General features: G+C 42.0%; 1 protein-coding gene across 6 annotated transcripts in view; it reads left to right on the top strand.

The window, feature by feature from the left end:
- Positions 1-17,253, top strand: part of FAM20B (FAM20B glycosaminoglycan xylosylkinase) — a 55,031-nt gene that overhangs the window by 2,430 nt on the left and 35,348 nt on the right. For 5 of the 6 annotated variants that reach the window (XR_014228288.1, XM_082313164.1, XM_082313166.1 and 2 more), the window contains 2 exons: positions 16,735-16,881; positions 17,045-17,117. The gene's annotated coding sequence lies outside the window, so the exon portion shown is untranslated. The remainder of the gene's footprint in view (positions 1-16,734; positions 16,882-17,044; positions 17,118-17,253) is intronic. The other variant, XM_082313165.1, reaches the window with a different exon arrangement.

Here is a 17,253-nt window from a genome sequence, read left to right as displayed (position 1 = left end):
CGTGCCCTGAAATGTATCAGGCATAATGGCTTGGAGAGGCCGTATTCAACAGCACGTTTGGCATTCTTTTGTACTGAACTTCTTCGACACTCTCTAGAAGAGTGCCAGATAGAAAATAAGGCTCATGTTCTCCATACACTTGCTCAGTTTTAATTTAACCTAGAGTCTTGCTTCTGGTAGTCTCTGAATACTACAGCTGTAGAGAAATGAGAATCCATTCCTGATGCCTCTTGCCTGCAGTCCTCTACACCAGCAAAGCTGTAGGAGAGTTTTGTGACTGTCAGCTGGAAGCAAGGTTGTACACAAAGCCCTTTGTATGAAGCTTGCTTTTTTACAAATCCCAAAGTGTATTCGGGGAGTGGATAGAGGGAAAGGAGATTTGGTGCGTTCGGTCCCTGTTCTAGAAAGGATGTTTTTCAAAAAGGGGTTGAAGCTGTGCGTATAAGATGATAAAGAGCAGAACTAATGTGGCATGAACGCACCAACTTAGAGCCAATGTGAAATATGCCCTGGGCTTTGTGTTAAATTTTGGTTTACATCTTGTCAGAGACATCTGTATAGTATTACTTATTTTTAGGAGTCAAAATACTTCATGTAATGTCTACACATAAGGTTATTGCACACAGCTTTGCATTTAATTTGTGAGGTGTTGGAATAAGGAAACCATTTCAGGATAAATGTATTAGCCATTTGGTTATCTGAGACTATCTGCTAGCCATTATACGGAGATATATCATGCTTGCTACTATGGTATCTAATAAATATTTACTAAACAACATCTTTCTTAAATCATATTCCTTGTGCTGCTGTTCTTCCAGTCACATTTGGCCGAATGAGAGCCGTCAAATTAAGTAACTTGATGGTTATAAAATTTCAGAGGAAGCTGTTCCTCAAGAGTGTGGTGATGCCTTACTGCCCGATTCTTAATGTCGGCAAGCAGTTAATACGTCCGCTCTTACCGTGGGATTCATCAGTTGGTCTCAGGGTGCCTTACAGAGGAAACTGGTATCATACTGCCCTTGCGCTACAGATGGAGAAACTGAGGCACAGCAGAGAAGCAGTAAGGGTTGTGTTCAGTGTGCAACAGTTGTAGTGCCAGGCTGGAGATTAAGCCAGCTCTGCTGAGATTATATCCAGTGCACTTTCCAATGGGTCATAAATGCATAAAAAAATCAAGCAAGAACTTGTCATAGCACATCTGCTCCAGTGTTTCTGGCAAAAGTATATCCGTTATCCTGATTTAAATCATACTTTTTGACACTGATGATGTGTGGAGGTAAAGCCCGTCGGTGGCCTGGCCATGTCTCTCAGACAGTCAGACCAAGAAAAATGTTGGGCAAGCTAAATCATTTAAATCCTGGTACTGCCAGGGCTGTAGATGGGTGTATATGGAAGTGGAACCCCAGGGACTTCAGCGGGGCTCCGTGCAGACAGAACGATCTCTTGCACTCAAAGCAGCTTACAATATCAAAACCACTGTAAGAAAATAGCCTCTAGACAAAGCTTACTGAGCTGAAGACGTTCCAATAGCACATCAGGTAATGCTCCCAAGAAGTGGTTTACTTAAGATTAATAATACATTTGGATGACTGTGAGATAGCCTGCTGCTCCTGTTAAGTCTTCTGCCAGTCTCAGAAGAGGTAAGCCATTGGTCCTCTTGCCATTTTGTTTGCATAAAGGTGGCCAGGGAAAATATGAGTACAATAGTTTCTTCAAATTAAAAAGGTAATGAAAAAATGATTGATTAGGTCCAAGTATAAAAAGGGAAGAACAGAAACCTCTTAATTCACCCCCATATTTTGGTCCTTTTCAAGAGTAAAAGGAGGTGACAAGTCCTGCAAGGCTTATACATTTATTATTTTCTATAACTCAGTGCTTTGTGTTGCCTTTTGATCCTTGAAATGCTGCTTTTTCAGTGCTGAATGTAAACAAGCAAACACAGTAAGTTTTCTTCCTCCTGCTGTGCATGTATGAAGAGCTTCCAAAGGAGGCTTTTGTGATGCATCAGACTGGTTCACCTTGAGCTCATAGGGTCCTTCAGTCAAGCATGAGTTCTTTCATATATCGTTCTGCCTGTCATTTCCAGTTAGATAATGACATTGAATGCGCTGATTATATCAACCCAGTATTTGTTCCTTCAGTGTCAAGGATATGCAATGAAAATGTAACAGGCAGTTAGATTAAAGTAAAAATGTGCTGCTGGCAAGGAAATAACAAATTGGATTAAATCAATGCTGTTTTGAATGTTGGTAACTAGATGAATTTTAATTTCTCATGGTTTGTTTTAAAGAGCTATTTAGGTACCCAACACTCCATATTTTAAGGTTACGTTACTGTTTTAAATCTACTTCCTAATTCACTTTAGTATTTCAAAAATGTATTATTCCCACATTGTGAAACTTGAAGAGGCTCTTTACCCATATCCTGGAACATGAGAAATGGAAAAGAAACATCTAAAGTAAGAGAAGATAGTCACATGAACAAACGTGCATAAACTGGCTGTAAATAAAAGACAGGTTTCACACCATCAAGGAGGGAAAGTTTCTGTTACAGCTTCTCAAAGGAACAGTGGGGAGCAAGCCCCTAACTGTAGGGGTTTTTTTGTGGGGCTTAATCAGATCATGAAAGAACTTATACTACTACTACTTAGATGTCTGCAATACCACAAGACAGCACTTAGCAATGTAGGAAGTCTCTTCTGGGCTGCGGTCTCTTATGAACAGTCTCAGAGACTGTTAAATATTGAAGGAAATGTCGTCTTCTAAAGGTACTTTTTAAAATACTGTATTAATTCTAGTTTGTAAGCAGTACAAAATATTGAGTCCAATTGTACTGCAGGGACAAGTATGCCTGGCTAGAACGGTGTGACTCTTACTGAAATCTGCCACTTTCTGGGAGCTCACAGGGTGGCCCAGAATTTCCTTAGATTATGCCTTCCACTGAAATTCAAGTTTGTAAGATGAAAATTTTCAAGTTACAATATCTGAACATCAAAGAATTTGAGGTTTCAAATACCTATGAGCCTCTGTTTATCTTAATTTAAATTGTGAGGGTCTCGGCTGCTCTGAAAATGCAAGTTTAACTTCTCCAAAGATGGACTCTGGTTCCTTTGTCAGTATTAGAAGATTAATCAGAACAACGCATAAACAGATATTTTGTACATAAGTAATTACAAGCTACGGAAAAATGTTCTTTTAATTTTCCCTGAAAGATCAGGCTAAAGTTTTGAAGTCATAACACATTTCTTGTGGTAACCCAAATTTAAGTCATGTGAATTGAGAACTGTAAGGGTTCCATTAGCACACACGGAAAGTGGGATTGGATCTGTAAAAGTATTGACAGTATGTCCTGTTCTGAAGTTTGGGGGTTTTTTAAATTAAAAATTAAACAAAACCCTCATGTGGCTTTACAGTTCACAGTGCCAGCACACTTTAATTTCCATTAAAACTGAAGTTGCCACGCTCTTCATTTTAAATGGAAATAGTGTTCTGCTGATGTCACTAGTGAGCTTTATTTTCTCCCAGTAAAAATATGTTTGTATTAGAGTGAGTTTTGACAGGAAATCCCTGTGAATATGTTTGTCTTGGTGACCTGCTGCTGCTCCAGATGAAAATTGCTATACCAGTCAGCTTGTGGGAGGATAAAACTTTTTTTTTTTTTTAATTCTGTCAATTTAAATCCAATGTATGCTGCTAGATATTGGAATAAACGTGGTTTGTTTCTGCTTGGAAGCCTGTTCTGGGAAGAGGTGTCTCATCCCAATGCACAAAGGCTGGTTCTCATACTGTTGATTTTTTTTGTTTAAAGCAATATCTATCTTTTCTGCTGGAACGTGTCCATTAATACATGTGTATAAACAAATTCGGGAAATCCTCTCTCGTGCCTCAGAATTCTGCTTCTCTTGTTTCCTTCCCCAGCCCTCCAAGAAGTCGCACGGCTGTGCCAGGCTACCCTCAGGACTGCTTTTGGGGATCCTTTCGGTCCCCATCCGATGCTCCATAGTACCAGCTACTGGATTCACATACACCTTGTGCTCTGTCTTTATGAGCTTTTCAGCAGAGTGTTGGGCAGAGGCACTCTTCTTCTAGCCTGCTTCAAAACCTGCCCCTTCCACCTGCCCTGTAGCAGCTCTTTAGGCAGAACCCCTCCAGACATTCAGGGAATAGGATAAAGTCCATTTTTCTGTTGCCATGAGACTAAATGCTTCATCAACGTGCAGTGGTCCTCAGTAAGACCATTCAGGAAAATGTTGTTACCTGTGTTTTCCAGTGTTGTAAGAAATGTTACTAATCCTAACTGAAAAAAACTAATCAAGTTTAGCTAATGTGGAGCACTTTCTCTGTTAATTCCTGAGATTTTAAGATTTTAACAGTTGAGTTGAGTACAATAGTGGCGTTTGGGTTGGTTTGTTTTTTTCCTTGATATAGCTTTCATCCAAAAGGGATTGCCAAATGCTTTACAGATCATACAGAAAAAGAGAAATCATTTCTGGCACCTATTGGATCAGCCAACAGTAAGCAACCAGTTTAGCCCATGCTGAGCAATCAGTTTACTCAACTCATACAATACAAAACCCTATTTTGTTAGGACATGATTCAAATCTTTCTGCCTTCAAACAAAAAAAAACCCTATGCAGTTTAACCTGCCACTTACCAATTTTGCCTCTGTTTTTTCAAAAATGGCCAATTGGATTTTAGTTATTTCAATGGGCATGACTTAGTCATTTCTATTTCTGCTGAAAGGTGGTGGTTCCCATGGTGTGTATTTCCATAGCACGGCATCATAATTCAGTACTGATTATGCCTGTCAGGGATTTAGAAGGTACCTCACTAGCGAAGTGTTTGGAGAGGCATATCTGTAAGAAAATCTTCCCTCACACTGGAAGGGCTGGGAAGTACAAAATCCAGAAACATATTTCCATAATAGCCAGTTGGTATGTGTGTCTAAATTGGTATAGGATTAAAACTCTCACACGCTTTTTCTAGAGCTGCACTTTTGTAGCAGATGGCAAAATGACCTCTTTTTTTCTTAATTTGAACTCTAGGAAAAGTAGTGATGTACTTCCAAATGGGGTTTGTGCCAGTGAGATTTTGTGGGATCTGTGAGCTTTTTCCAGGGGAGGGCTTCCTTTGCTGCCTTCTATTCGATCACCATTTCTCTTCCACTTTGAGTTCATGGTGACCAAGCATGGCTTGCCAGGTGCTGGTGCAGGGCAGTGGCACAAGGTGGGCTGTAATCGTGCAGTCCCCGAAAACCCAGGCCAAACACAATTCTGTTTGTTTATCTTTTCTTATTTTTCTGCTTTCTGCTCTCTTCTTTCTTGTCTTTTTTTTTTTTTTTTTTTTTTTTAAGGCTGGCTTGATGTTGTATCATTTCAGACTTGCAGGATTAAGCAAAATCCCACTTCAGATTCCTGATGATCCCCACTCTGTTTCGTATTAACACTGAGAATTTGTTTCTGTTTTGTTTGTGGTCAAGAGGCTTTCCCCCCGCCCCCACCTAAGATTGTTCAAGAAATGTTGAACGGAGTGCTTAATGATTTCCAGTGCTTTCTCTTGACATTTTAGTTTTGGAGAATGAGCAATGCCTCCGCTGGGGACTTCCCTGACAGATCCATGTCTGAACAGCCAGGGCTGGCTTCCAAGAACATTAAATTCCAGCTGCTTTTCCATCCAAGGCAAGGTTAGTTTAGTATCCCCCTTCCTCCCCGTGTCTTTACAGCAGGAGATCTTCTAGCCAACGTATTCGTCATGTTTCTGAGCCTCCCTGCTGCTTGATTTATGCAGAGAGGACTAGGGAGAGAGATTCCAGAGCTGTACGCTGAGTGTGAACTACCTGCAGGTGTGCAGCAGGGCGCGATAGCCCCGCACGGCTTGGTCCAGACCTACGCGGCTACGCTGGTTAGTCCCCACACAGAGACAAACAGAGCTGAGATTATACACCACGCGTTCAAACACACAAAACGTGGCAGCATCGGTGCTGTTTCAGGCGTGCAGAGGAATCTTGTGAAATGCTGGAGACTTTGCTGCCTGGGAGCAGCACAGAGAGGCTGAGATGGAGTGAGGGATGCTGAGAGAGTTTCTGAGCAGATTCTTGCATCTGATGTCGCTTTCCTCATTTATGAAAAGCAGCAGTGAAACAGTATGGTGAAAGATTAAGTTAAACTGTAGATAACAGTACATAAAGCTTCAAGAAAATTCACATTATTTCTCCGTAATATTCCCTGTTACTTTTCCATGTTGTGCAATTTATGCACTATGTGAGGCGAAGCAACTGACTTATGCCTGGGTTTGGGTTTGTTTTTTTTTTTTTTTAAGATTGGCTATGCATATTTGGTGCCTGGCTTAACACTTCAAGGGACATAATTCTCGGTGGTATAATGGACTGTTTGAGTTTCTCTTGTCAACTGGGAGTTTGAGTATGCGGCACCTTTGGAAATTCAGCCCATCCTGACCTAGCAACTGGCAAAGGAGAAATCCAAACCTATTTAAACCTGAGATTTCTGCTTGCCTTTGTCTCATCTGAGCAGGATAAGACGTACGTCATGTGCTCTTTCAAAGTTGGTTTCACATGTGCAGTCGCATGATGAAAGGCACCGCAGTGTTTTTAGAAACCCCAAATGTAGCCAGTCTCCAGCTGGTAAAATTGTCATCATTCACAGCCTAATTGAACTACGGAAATTTACCCAAGTAGAGGATCAGGTCCAGTGTACACAGCTGGGAACCAAGCTGTGCTCAGTAACTATCTGTGCTCAGTACTAAGCCCAAGCCAACTGGGTTGCACACAGATACTTCTCCTAGGTAGCAGCACATGGATCAATGTCCTCTTGTTCACTTGTATCCATGTTGTCCCCTGTTCTCCTTTCCCTTCTAAGAAAGCAATGCCTTATTGACACCAAAGGGGAAAGGCAACATAGATGAAAACCGATCACCTTTTTCTGATGATTCAGAGAAAAACATGACTGCCTTTACACTTTAACTTCTCCAACAGCGCTTGTAATTTGTTACGTACCTTTTCTTTGTGAAACAAGTACGAGTTATGCTTGGTATGAGTAGGGGAGAGAAGAGCAATAGGTATTTAGGGGTGGTTATTCTTCACTGATAGCACTACTGTAGGCAAGAAAACTTAAAGGAGTTTTAGGTCTTAGTCTTAGGTCTTGCATAGGTCTTTTATTTTTCTGTGACTCTGTGGTCATAATATTTCCCAAAACTTGTCTACAGATCTGTACTAGGACCCAAACCACTAAAATGCTTTAAAGTCAATCCTTTTATGCCCCTGTGTATTCAGCTAGTATGGTAAAATGTTTTGTTTTTTCCAGAGTCTATGAGATCATTCAAGTATGGAGACTTGGCAGCCTTTCTGTACGTACAAAGACGGCTGTTTGAATGTCGGACTGAGTGTCTTTCTGGCTAAGGATAAATTATTTGGTGTGTTAAATGAGGATTTGTTGCTTTATCTGGCATGAATAGGGTTCGTCTATTATCAGTCTTCCACCACGATTTACACTGGACTGCACTTTTCTATCTTTGGGTTTTTTTTTCATGTTTTATTGCATATAAGCATAGGTATTTCTTTTTAACAATTTGGTAATAGAAAGGATTGTAGTAGTGAGTTAATATGGCTGTAAGGCCAAGAAAAGGCATTGCAAAACAGCAAATAAACAGGAGTAAATACAAAAGTAATGGTGGGATTTGAAAAACAAGGTGAATGTTTGCTTGGGCTTAACTGGTCATTTACATAGCAGGCTGTATAGAATTGAACAGTCAGTACAAACAGTGTAATCTATGGAAAAGGTGAATAGGGAATGTCATAAACATGAAGGATTCTTGGTGAAGATAGAAACTTAAACAAAAAAAAAAAAAAGTAAAATTTTGAGTACTTTTTAAATTCAGTTTTGGTATCCAAAATGCCTTGTAGTGCTCAACAGAGGAAAAAAAAATCTTGCTCTAAAAAGAACTGCATAGATGGTCCAATAATTGTGGTTATTGTCGGCTCAGAAAGTGGGTGCATTTTAGGTACACCAGTGCCTCCTGTTTCAGAGAGACGCTAGACTGGAAGTCTGGCTTGGCTTGAGGAGAAGCCATTTACAAAGAGATCCGCCGCTTGAACTGTGTGTAGTTGCCAGGGTCAAGTATGCCATCTGCGCTCTCTGCAGAGGGTGGGGGCTCTGCCCTGCTGAACTGTTTGGAATGCTGAAGGGATGGAATAAATGCTTTTTTTTTAATTATTTTTTTTTTATTTAATGAGCATTACAGCTTGATTTACAACATCTGGGTCTAACTTGAAGTAGTGTTACAAAAATTAAAACATCTGTACATACAAGGCAGAAAAGATTAATAGAGGTTCATTTGCTTCTAAATCCTCCAGCACAGATTAACAGCGTACATCACCTCTCTCTCTCTTCATTTTTGTTTAAGTTACACAGGCAGCTAGTCCATCTCTGTGGACATTTGTGATGCTATAAAACATAACTGCTCTGGTTTGGGCCCCTTTATTTCCACGCAGTGAAAATAAGTGTCAGTAGATATTCACTTACATTTCTTAAACTGGCAAATTGCTTTGTCTTTCACAGAGATTGTACGCGTGCCACTCACAGTGCAAGTCTGAGCTTTTATTTTGGGCAGTATTTGAGAAATGCTAAAAGCACAAGAATATGGTAAATATATATAGTTTCCAGATGCTGTTTGACTGGTTATCTGGTTCCATTCTTCATGCCAAAAGAGTCAAGAAACCAAGACATTACTGTTAATCGCAAGGTGGGACGCGTTGTTAAAGCCCTGTGCTTACCGGAGGAAAAGCTGTTCATCCTTTGGCTGTGTTTCAAACCAGAAAATAAAAACAGTAGCTCAAAAGACTTGCAGAGCTGACTTCAGGCACAGGCAGTACACTTTCCTTTTCTGAACAGAGGAAATAATAGAAAAGCATCTGGGTTAAGGTTAAAAAGGAATATAGCTCATAGGTTTGTGGTCATCCTCGTCTTTTACGAGGGGACCTTCTCGATTGTGGGTTGGTCACCTGAAGGGTCCTGTCTCTGGTTCCCGTTCCCTCTCACTGTGACCCTTGTGCTGGCAGGGCAGAATCGAAAAGAGGTGCTACTGAGCTGAGCGTCCTTGGCTCGGGATTACTGGGAGCCCTGAAGTTCAAGACCAGGATTTCATTTTCTGTTTGCACAACCAGTGCTGTGATAAAGTGCTGGAGCAGTATCTTGGCCTGCGTGTGTCAGGAGCTTGAGCTGCTGCCTTTTTTCTTTTAGCAGCTGAAATTTCTTCAGCATTTGTGTGGGTTAATTTCCAACATACAGTGCGTTGCAATTAAGTCAATGTTGGAGGCTGTAAGATGAAAGATAAGCGAGTGGGAGGGGAAAGAAAAATAGAGCAATAACCAAAAACGCTGCCAATAAGAACTAAAGAAACAACACCAAACGGTTGGCAAAGTACCCTGTGGCTTCTTTGATAGTCCCTCATCACAAGTAATAAAACACCTCTTGAGTTGTTCTTCACCTACTGGTTGTAAATCCTAATGTAAAGCTGCCTGTGTTTCCCGGAGTCCTGGGGACCTCACAAAAGTCTCTGGTCTCCTGGAGTCCAGCCTGCCCAGCACGTGGAGGAGATGGAGGAGCAGAAATGAAGGTGGGAAAAGTGGGAATCACTGAATTTCTCACTCTCCTTCGGGGGGAAGAAGGGGAGATTTCGGTGTTCTAGAGGGGTCCCGCCTGAATGGAAAGTCTATAGGCCATATTTTAAAACAAAACACTAGCACATTCAATGTTCCTTACTTTTGCTCCAAATCACTGCAGCTGTGGTATGTATGAAGCTGTTACTGTTGTGTCTTTTTTAATGTGTGTTAAAATGTGCCTGGAGGTTTGGGGAATTTCTTATTTCTTTTTTTTTATTTGTATTTTTTTAATTCCTGCTGAACTGCTCTGCTGTTTATATTTAAGCAAAACCTCCAGCAGGAATGAATAAAATCAAAGAGCATCATAATCTTGAAAGGCAGATTGGAGAGTGACAGATAGGTCTGGCTGAAGGAGCCTTTTCACAAGGGATGGGGTAGGCAGGGGTTTTGGGAACAGAGCAGCCCCTTTCCCTTCCTATCTCTCTGTGCGCTCCCTTTCCCCCGTCATCTCTCCTGCCCCACATCTGTCTCCTCTGCGTGAAGTGCATATCAAAGCCAGGGTTTCAGCAACAGTGGCAAGTTTCAGCAGCATCCAAAAAAGTGAGGCTTGTTCAGCTGGGCAAGCCTGTCCGGCCCCTTGGCTGCTCGTTCCCTCTTGCTCTCCAAGAGCAGCAGCGCTGGCTCGCGCTTGGAGAAGCTGCTCCTTCTGTTTTCCAGTGGAATATCTGATGAGATTTCAGTTTCCACACTATAATGCTCCTTAATTCGAGTGCAATTTTTAGCAGCCTGTTTTCACTCAAGAATATGAGTAAACTCTGATGGTTTGGTTTTTTTTTTTTCGTTTTGTTAAGCTCCCTGTGTCAAGTGACCTGGTGTCACATCGTTGGCCAGGGGAATGCTTTTGGCCGCAAGCACATGGGGTTTGGTAGGAGTTCCTACCTTTATCCAGGAAAGAATCCAACAAAGCGAGGCTCATTTCTCACCATGCCTTCTCTACGCCCCTCTCTTCCAAAAACATGCAAGCCAGGCTGGGCGGCAGTGCTGCAGCAGGCCAGGTTCGCAATGCATCCGTGATGGGAACGTTATGGAAAAAGAAGCTTCATCGCAAGGAAAAGCAGCTGGCAAAGGTGCAATAATGAGTTTGTGTTTTGTTTTGTTTTGTTTCCTTGCGTTGTGCAGTAGAAGACCCATGTGAATTTTGGAGAGAGGAAAATAGAGGAAATGATAGGGCTTTTTTTTGTGTAGGCTCCCAGGCTTTCTTGCCTTTTTAATCCTAGAAATCTATACTCCTGGCTATCTGAGGGAACTCTGTAAAACTTTCCAGCTAACGTTACCCCGGGTTAGTGGCGTTATTGGCATTAGCAGCAGCGGGGAGTCTGCGCTTAGATGAGACCATCAGTTTCTGGCATGTATTTACTATTTTGTCAAATAGTTTTAACTGATTGTAGAAAAAACTACTGGGAGCTGCTAGGGCCTTGTTTATTAAGGTCATCTGTTGGTGCTGATCTACCAAGTGATTTTTTGCAGTAGGCATTTTCTTCTGCTCAAATTTACTGTGGTAAATGAGAGATGTGGATGATTTAATAACCTAGTCTTTAATTCAGGGACTGGAAAGATGTCCCTTTACCACTTTGGTCTGCAAAGCAAAAAACTTCTTGCAAGGACAGTGGAGGAAAGAAGCCTTGATAGTCCTGCTGGTATGGGTTTAGATGAGGAGATGGAAAAGAGGAACACAAGCTCATGTACCTTCAACACACCGTGTTTCTACCATCAGCCTGCTTCTATTCTCTCCTCCTGTCCCAGGCCAAGCTAAAACTATCTATCTGAAATCTTTCCTATATGAGCTTTTCTTACATGACTGTTTTGGCCAAAGATCAAGCCATTTCCCAAAAGTCGGTCTTCCAGGAATGGCTTAGCTTCGGCTTTCAGGCAGGTGTACAGATATATAGCAGCAGATGCTGTCTTCTGACTTACACCATCTTCGCAGCACACCTGCAAAATGGTATTCAGTTGGATTTTGAACATCTCTTAAAGCTAGGAGATTAACCACAGTTGGAGTTGGTTCTTTGAGTCTTCTCCGTGGTATTTGCATCTGGTAGTTTCAGCTGATGTAGTGCTACTTATAAAACCACTGAGGATCTACATAGAAATACCCATTTCCCTCATCTTTAAAGGTAGCCTTAGCTTGTAACATTCTGATAGATCTTCAAAATTTATTGATGTTTGTCACGTTAGCTCTTCACATTTTCAGTTTCAGGTGGCCTATATGTTGTTACTTCACCTTTTTTGAACAGGAAACAAAGGCAAGCGCACTCCTTAAAAGAATTATGTGATCCCAGGGCTGCAAAGAGAACAGGAGGCAGTGACCCAGGGCAGCCCTTCCAGGCCTTATTCTATCTTGTACTGAAGTAAAGAATAATCATGATCCAAATTTCCTGGATATTTTTTTTTTAAACTCAGAACTGGTTTCATTAGTATACCAAAGACTGCAATTGAATGCATTTCTAGGCAAAATTTTTGGTTCTCTTTGATACTGCATTCTCTGTCTTCCCTTTCTAGAGAGGAGGAGAACTGTGCAAGTGATGAACTATTTTGTCTTATGTCAGAATGCCTTTTCTCTAAGTGCGGTTTTCTCTCCTGATTTCTGGCCATTGGATTGAACAAGTTGTGTCCATTATGCTCCTGGTTTTTTCCTTAATTTTGAAGGTAAAATATATATCCAAACAGCTGGTTTTATTGGCCTGAAGTTCTAAGCTGCCAAGAAACTTTCCTACTGATTTTAACTCTTGCAAGCATTAGTTATTTCAAGAGTTATTTGGTTGTGCTTGTGTGCTTGGCTTTTTTCAGATGGGGGGGGGGGGGGGAAACACCAGCCCTGGGCCTGGAGCATCCTTTTTAGCTCAAGAGCAAAACCAAATGGGAATCTCTGGGTTATTTCCAAACTCCACTAATGTGGACCTCCCTCATGAAAGAAAGAGAATGATGTCATGTTCAGCAGTGCAGGAGAGGATCAGAGCATGCTCCTACCAATTCAGCATACCCCAGAGGTAACATCATGGGCTAATACCCCATAATAAGGCAAAGAACTACCCGATGCTTACATTTTTGTATATAAATGTGTGCGTGCATGTATGTGTATATATATCTCTGCATATGCATGTATTTGAAGAACTACTTTTACAGGCTCTTAGACGAAAAAGAATTTTTAAAGGGAGTTTTGGTTTCTTTTTGTTTTTCTTTTTTAATCTTTAATGAATTCCCTTAGTGTTTTGCTGCAGAAGGTGAGGCTTTGGTCACAGGCTCATTTGGAAGATTTGTGCCTTGCTTTACTTTGTAGTTCTAGTGTTTAATGGATCAAAAAAAAGCAAAAGTGGTAACATTTGCCCTTCCAAAGCTGATAATGTCTTTTTTTTTTCCCTTCCCCTTTATCCTTCTCTTTTCATGGTGAAGAAATAGTGTAAAACATTTGGCATTTGTTTCCAGGTGATCTGTTCTTTTTCACCCTTCTCTCCCTTGAGATGGAGGCCCCTGCCATCCTTTGAGATGTCAGGAATTTTAGGAGATTTATGCAGCAGCATAAAAAGGCATTGGACCATGTAGCGAGGGTCAGACATATGGTAGCAATGATTGTACACCCCAGTAAAGCGGCTTCCCTGCATATATTTGAACACATTATGAGAAATCTTTCCTGGGTAGCAAAGTGCTTAAAGATATACCATGTATTCTAATCTTGTCAGGTACGCACCGTGCAAAACACGTATGGGAACAAACAAATAACTATTTTTTCTTTCCCAAAATAAGTTAAATACATTTCTGTGTGCAAATGAGATTAAAGTCCTCATTTTCTTTCTATCTTGACTTTAGCTGCTGAGAACAGCAGCCCCTCAGGTCTCTGGTAATGTAGTCTTCACCTCAAATAGGGATTCTAAAATATTTATGCGTCTCTCTCACGAGGCTTCTTGTTTCCTATTTGTTTTTTGTTGCTAAGCAATGCATTTATACCCCCAAACTTAAAATTTACAACTCTCAAATTGTCCCTCAGCCTTATTCTCCAAATCTCACATCTGTAATGGGTTTTCCATCTGCCAGTTTTCCCAGGTCGCCCCATCCATCCTCAAGTCTGCAGAGGAAAAAGCCTTGTGGTTGAGGGTTTCTTTTTTTTTTTTTTCCCCCCCCTCTTTTTTTAGCCTCCATCTGTAATTAATTTCTTGCAAAGCCACATCTGTCTGTTTGGGGCAGGGGAAGTGGGGAAGGGGAGGTAAAAAGTGAAGTCACTCTCTCCCTTTCCCAGTAAAATGCAGAATTTGGCAAGTGCGATTGTAGATCCTCAGGGCATTTTAGCCTCTCCCTTCCATCCTCCAAGCCTCACCACCCCCCTGCTCCAGTGCACAGCCAAACATCTTACAGCAGGGTGAAGTGCTGCTGTTGCTCAGCTGGTAGTTCTCCCGCCTGTGTGGAGCTTGTGGGTTTGGTCTGTGCTACAGCCCACATCTGACGCTGCAGTCTGTTTCTACTACTGGGGTTGCTGCAAAAGCTGCTGGCATCCTTTGGAAAACTTCCTTCTGTCAATATTTGAATTTTCAAAAACCATACTAAATAGCTGCCATGATGTTTCTTTTTTAAAGACTTAAGAAATAGCCACAGCGGTCCCAGTCAATATTCGTTCTCTACCATCATCTAGTGCAGCTGTTCCAAAATCTTTTTATGCTCTGCAGACCACCAGGTAGCTTCAGAAAGCAGAAAGAACCAGGTGTCTTAGTCCAGTCAGGACAAACCCGTAGTGCAACGACTGCTCTGCAGTCTTGGTGAAGGTCTGCAAGATGCTCTCTTGTTCTGGAGTTTCTCTGGGGCACGTGCTCTTCCTCGCTTTCCCCTTGAGAACTGCAGCTAGAGGAAATATCCTCCTCTCCTGCCTCTGTGCTGGAAATAGTTGGCATCGATCCCAGAGCCTGGTCTTCCATCAGGTCACCTGTCCAACGCAAGGTCCTTATCCCCTTGTGTGACCTGCCACCGTCACATCCCAACTCCTCCAGCTTCCTTCAAATTGAAAAAGTAGTCATAATTTAGTAGAGGCAGTGGCCATCCTATAGAACTCTTTCTTTGAAAAGGGCTACAGCAAGGAAAGTTGGCCACTGAGTGGAGTGGCCACTGAGTGGACCAGCTTCTGACTAACTGTAATCTTGTGAATGACCATCTGAGAGCTGCTGAGCTTGTGAAGTGAGTATCAACTTAAAGATCAGGAGTCCAGCTGCCTGTTCCCAGCCTCTGAGCTTGTCTGCTTGCAGAGCTTGGGACAGATTCGTAGGAGAAAGTAAGCTGGTTGTTTGTGTAGGAGGAAGATGAAAACGCTGAAATCTATGGGAAATAGGACCCCCTAGGTATTTTTGGAGATCTGGGGTTTCATCTCTTTGTTATTCTAATGCGGGTCAAATTCCGAGGGTATAGATTGAACATCGCTGTTGTCAACAGCGCTGATTTGAGTGTCCAGCACCTCCTTCCCACCTGCCACTCCTCCCATGCTTGTTCTTGGTGGCACACAACTACGGTGCAGCCAGTTGGTGAACTAGATGGGGTAATTAATCTGGGTTCAATATACACTTACATTGTTGCCAGATTATTTTTAATCGAGGTCAATTCTGCAATTCAGTTTACCGCACGGCTTCACAGGCTATTGTATTGGCACAACTGAAGTGCTGGCATAGGGATGGAAGGATAAATAGTGAGAAGCATGTCGGGGGCAACTTAAATTGGTGGTTCTGCTGAAAAAAAAAAAATACTCTTTGTCAAACTACTGTCTAATATCTAAGGCAGAGCATGTCCTCTGCAGGGCTAAGCACACAATATGCTGCCTGTTTGTTGCCTGTCCCTATACAAGCACTTGTATAGGGACTTGTATAGGGACTTGTATAGGGACTTGTATAGGGACTTGTATAGGGACTTGTATAGGGACTTGTATAGGGACTTGTATACTTCTTGAGTATTGCTTAAGGGCAAAGTTCTTTGGGATGATGTCCTTAATATCAATAAGAAATGCCCCATTTTAGAAAAATATGATAAAGAACGGAAATGCTGAGTAGTTAATAATTGTAGAACCTTCCTGACCCAGGATTCATCCCTCTTGGACATATACAACTGAGGTCTGCCTCCAATAACTCTCCCAAAATGACAGGTTAGAAAAGGAGCTATTGTATGAGTAGAAGTATTGTAGAAGGTAGGCTGGACCAATGGAAACTGAAGAAAGCTGCTGAGAATGGGAGCGCTCAGTGGACGTCCTAGCAGAGCCCCTGCAGAAGAACTGAAGCTGGCTTGTGCGGTCACCTGGAGTACACAGGTCGGTGGGGATATTGTGTCTCGCACCACACATCTGCCACAGCTGCCAGAGTACAGTGGGACCTTGTTTCAGCACAGCCATATTAGTAATGTGTCTGGAAAATAGTTTTTGGCAAGAGTCAATTTAAACAGCTTTATTCTGCCTCAGAGTCAGCTCTCAAATGGCCTTAAAACACAGAATGGGTTACAGCGGTCTTGAAGCGCCAGAGATGGTGGTGGTTGTGGCTACGTATCTGTCAAGGAAAGCCCTTGGAGCTCTGGATCACCTGCTGAAAGATCATCGCCCCGCAGGAACTGGGAATCCCACCAGCAAACTGGTAGCAGATTTGGAGCGGTGAACGTCAACCCTGTTTCAAATCTCTCTGAAATCCTCCCGCTGTCCCCAGACCACCATGACTATGTGCTTGTCTCCCTATTTTAAGAATTTTTAATGCCGGCTATGGGAGAAAAGGGTGAGCTCTGTAACAAGCAGGCTGTGGTGGCAGCAGCTCTCTGAGGAGCAGACTCATAAAAATGTGGTGAGAAAATTAGTCGGAGTCGTGTAAAATGACCCAAACTTGAAATAACACTGACACCCTGTGGAGACGTGTGGAGGGACAGTCTGCAGGTCTTGCTGATCCTTGTTCCTCATACTATAGGCCAGTAATTAGATTCCTTCATGTCCTCTTTTACAGAAAACTTTAAATTTTCCAGTGAAAAGTTTAATCTTTTTCTAAGTCCAATTAAAAAATAAAAATCATTTATATCTTTCCTATTAGAAATAATTCTTTTTTTTTTTTAATCTTGTAGCTAAACCCACAAAAGCTCATTTGCCAAAAAGAGGATGACGAGGAATATTCTACAAGATCTGAAGAATGTACCTGTAATGGGTTGCGTTTCCCAAAGGACTTTCTTCTGCACAGCTAGAACCATTGGAGGGAGCTGCTCCACACCGAGGTGAAGTCGGGATGCTAATCCTTCCAGTCTGGACTATTGTTTAAAAATGCAAGAGCAAAAAGGGTTGTCTGATTGTAAATGTGCATTTTGAATATGCAGAGCAACAACTTTGTGTGTTGCTTGTTCTTGCTGCAAGTCACTTAATTGACTGTCTGGCTCTTAGGAGTGTGTCTCGAGATGCCTTACTCTGTGTTCTGTGTTTACTTCTGGGCAGAGAGCATCCCAATTAAAAAGGGGTAAGTTTTTCCCTTTTCGCTCCAGTTGAGCACAGGATCCCTATTTACATGCAGGGTTAAGGATCAGAAATAAGAGGATGGTTATTGAGGAGTCTCCTGGTGATGCGAGTGCAGCCAGGCATTGCACAGGAGATGA

The sequence above is a fragment of the Platalea leucorodia genome, assembly GCF_965183815.1.
Source record: "Platalea leucorodia genome assembly, chromosome: 5".
Classification (NCBI taxonomy): domain Eukaryota; kingdom Metazoa; phylum Chordata; class Aves; order Pelecaniformes; family Threskiornithidae; genus Platalea; species Platalea leucorodia.
This window is presented reverse-complemented; position numbering and strand designations above follow the sequence as displayed.